Genomic DNA, 4,292 nt, shown 5'->3' on the forward strand with positions numbered 1-4,292 from the left:
GAAACCAACTAGGGAGACAGATCCATAAACGTCACCTTGTGAGACTTACATGATGGTGTGCTAAGAGCAATCTCAAGTTCATTCATTCATTCAGTACTTCCTGTGTGCTACCATATGCCGGCCCTGCTCTAATCTCTGAGGATAGAGTTGAGCCAGACAAAAATCTCTGCCCTTTGGAGCTTACATTTTTTTTCTTCTGTATTGAGGAATAATTTACGTACAGTGAAATATATTAATCCTAAATGTAAAGCCTGATAACTTTTTAGAATTATATACATCCGAGTACTCACCACCCCCAATCCATAACTGCCTCCCCCTCGCCAACATAACCATTCCCCTGACATTTTTCACCATCAATGAAATTTGCCTGTCTTTACACAGCAAAGGAAACAATCGACAAAACTAAAAGGCAACCTACAGAATGGGAGAAGATATTTGCAAATGACATACCTGATCAAGGGTTAATATCCAAAATACATAAAGAACTTACGAAACTCAACACCCCAAAAATGAATAATTCAATTAAAAAATGGGCACGCTCGAGGTTCTCTGTCTCCGTCTCTCTCTCCCCCTTCCCTGCCTGCTCATGCACGCACACTCTCTCTCTCTCTCGAAGATAAACTTTTTTTTTAAAAAAAATGGGCAGAAGACATGAACAGACATTTCTCCAAAGAAGACATGTGGATGACCAACAGACACACGAAAAGATGCTCAACATCACTCATCATCAGGGAAATGCAAATCAAAACCACACTGAGAGGTCACCTCACACCTGTCAGAAGAGCTAAAATCAACAACACCACAAACAACAGGTGTTGGCGTGGATGTGGAGAAAGGGGAACCCTCGTGCACTGTTGGTGGGAATGCAAACTGGTGCAGGCACTCTGGAAAACAGTGTGGAGGTTCCTCAAAACGTTAAAAATAGAACTACCCTATGACCCAGCAATCACCCTACTGGGTATCTACAAAAATACTAATTCAGGGGCGCCTGGGTGGCGCAGTCGGTTGAGCGTCCGACTTCAGCCAGGTCACGATCTCGCGGTCCGTGAGTTCGAGCCCCGCGTCGGGCTCTGGGCTGATGGCTCAGAGCCTGGAGCCTGTTTCCGATTCTGTGTCTCCCTCTCTCTCTGCCCCTCCCCCGTTCATGCTCTGTCTCTCTCTGTCCCAAAAATAAATAAACGTTGGAAAAAAAAAAAAAAAAAAGATACCACTTTCTAGATCCTCAACCTCCCTAGGTCCTCCTTTCTTTATTTTATTTTATTTTATTTTTTAAACTTTTTTTTAATGTTTATTTATTTTTTTTGAGAGACAGAGAGAGACAGAGCACGAGTGGAGGAAAGGCAGAGAGAGAGGGAGATACAGAATCCAAAGCAGGCTCCAGGCTCTCAGCTATCAGCACAGACCCCGATGCGGGGCTCAAACCCACAAACTGTGAGATCGTGACCTGAGCCGAAGTCAGACGCTTAACTGACTTAGCCACCCAGGTGCCCCTAGGTCCTCCTTTCTAAAATGAATCTATTTGTGGGGCGCCTGGGTGGCTCAGTCGGTTGGGCGTCCGACTTCGGCTCAGGTCATGATCTCGCGGTCCGTGAGTTTGAGCCCCGCGTCGGGCTCTGCACTGACAGTGTAGAGCCTGCTTGGGATTCTCTGCCTCCCTCTCTCTCTCTCTCTCTCTCTGCCCCTCCCCACCTCGTGCTGTCTCTGTCTCTCCCAAAATAAACAAAAATAAACTTAAAAAGATTGTGACCAAAAATTTAGATGTCAATTTAAAAATATGAGAGTATGTCGTTTTCCAGAATCCTTTTAGGGGGTGCACAAGCACGAAAGTTTGAAGAATCCTGATCTAGAGGGCAGTGGTTCTCAACTCCTGGTTACAACTGGAATTACTTGGGGAATTTGAAAGAGGATGATAAATCAAAGGAGTTGGGAGTGAGCACTTTTTAAAAGCTCCTTAGGTGATTCAAAGAGCAGCCAGGCTGAGAACCACTGGTTTCCTCCTCCGCCCTGCTCTGTTCCACTCAATCTAAACCTTTTCCTCTTCCTCCCCACCCAGCACCCAAGGCTATCTCCCTGACCCACACCCATGTCTAGCTCCAAGACTAGATATTGCCTCTTGGACATTTACATGTCCAAATGCAACCTGTCCTAAACCAGGCTTGGCAACAATTTGGATTATGCATCAGTAAAAAATGTGGGGATGTACACCTCAGAATATGTGTATTAAAAATAAACCATAAATATATGTTAATATGTTAGGCCCACCATTAAACGTCTATAAAATAGAAGTATGAGACTAAAAAGGAATATAAATACAAGTTCTAATATTTTCTCTCCACATCCTATGGATGACCTCTGTGCTTTTGCACATGCTGGTCCCTTTTCCTAGAATTCCCTTCCCTTGTCTTTCTATGAACCTCCATTCATCCATCAAGACCCAGTATGTATAACTCCTCTGAGACTCCACCACAGACACTTCCTACCTCCAATGGTGCCCCCAGGAGGCTCTCTATAGGCCTCTGTCTTTTCTCTACCGGCCTCTGTCTTTGCACCTGACATACTATATTAAGGCATGCGGATGTCTCTCTCCCCTGGGGGCTCAGGAAAACATTGAGAGCAGCACCCAGCATAGGACCTGGCTCATGATAGGTTTGCAATAAATGTGTGTTGGATAATAAGTGAGCAAAGAGGAGGTGGTCAAAATATCTAACCATCAGAGTAGCAGCAAAGGGTGGGGGGGGGGGTGGTTGGAGGAGGTGGTGGGAGTGGAGAGGAGGTCCTGGAGGGTCCCCATTAGAAGAGTGTTGACGTTTCAGCGGCTGGTTTGGGGGAAGCCCGGGGTCCAGGTCAGCACTCCGGTTCGGCCACACCACTGCATTCTGGCCGCACTTTACTGCCAATGGCAAATTCCCAGAGGCCTGGCTGTCCAAGGACTCAGGGACTATTTAAAATTGTCTGGAGATAGGGGCGCCTGGGTGGCGCAGTCGGTTAAGCGTCCGACTTCAGCCAGGTCACGATCTCGCGGTCCGGGAGTTCGAGCCCCGCATCAGGCTCTGGGCTGATGGCTCAGAGCCTGGGGCCTGTTTCCGATTCTGGGTCTCCCTCTCTCGCTGCCCCTCCCCCGTTCATGCTCTGTCTCTCTCTGTCCCAAAAATAAAATAAACGTTGAAAAAAAAAATTTTTTTTTAATTGTCTGGAGAGCAGTACCTCCATTTAGGCCGCAGAGAGAACTCCAGCCGCCCCCGTGGGGACGGAGGGGTCGACCCCGTGCAAGATCTCTCCCTTCGTCTCACTGTCTGGAAGGCCAGGCCTGGCCGGGAACCCTGAGGCCACTGACACTCCTCAAAGCACATTGCACGTTGGGGCCCCTGGGGCGCCGGCCTGGGAGACCTCCCCCAGGGGGCCGAGGGTGATGAACAGGGCTCGGCCTGTCTCCGTCCGTCTCGTCTGTCCCGGTGGGGCTGCCACGCACTGGACTCCCCACGGAGAGCAGCCAGCGCAGCTGCGGAGGCAAGGGCAGCGGGAGGACAGAAGCCACGTCCAGCCCTCCCCCCCCCCCCCCCCCAGCCCTGCTCCGCAGGAGGAACCTGCAGAGGCAGTACAGAGCTCACGCAGGGCTTAGCCACCTGCTCACCTCCGGAGCAGGGGCACGGCGCTCCGGCCAGGAGCAGGGCTGGGCCAAGAGCTGCCTTTTCAGCGTGTAGGTGCTCCGCCCCATTGTCTGGCAACATCTGGAGACATCTCCAGTTGTTTCAACTAGGAGCGGAGGGTGCTATCGGCACCAGCATCAAGGATGCTTAGATGCTTAAAAAAAAAAAAAAAAAAAGCCTGGGTGGCTCAGTCGGTTAAGCGTCTGACTTCCGCTCAAGTCATGATCCTGCAGTACATGAGTTCAAGCCCCGGGTCAGGCTCTGTGCTGACAGCTCGGAGCCTGGAGCCTGCTTCGGATTCTGTGTCTCCCTCTCTCTCTCTCTCTCTGCCCCTCCCTTGCTCACTCTCTCTCTCTCTCTCTCTCTCTCTCTCAGAAATAAACATTAAAAAAAAAAATTCTTTTTTAAAGGATGCTTGGGCTCCAAATGTCACCCGTGCCAAGGCCGTCCACACCTTCGTCCTTCCATCCCTCTCCTGAGGCTGTTCCTCCAACCACCTCCCAGCTCCGCTAAAGCAGCTTGTTAAAGCCCTTCACGGCTGACATCACGTCGCCTCCTTTTCCAGATCTGGCATCCTTTAGCCGTGTGACGGTAGGCACGCGGTTGGAACTTTCTGAACCAGACTTCTCACCTCGTGGAAGACAA

Source organism: Leopardus geoffroyi, chromosome B3 (genome assembly GCF_018350155.1).
Source record: "Leopardus geoffroyi isolate Oge1 chromosome B3, O.geoffroyi_Oge1_pat1.0, whole genome shotgun sequence".
Lineage (NCBI taxonomy): Eukaryota > Metazoa > Chordata > Mammalia > Carnivora > Felidae > Leopardus > Leopardus geoffroyi.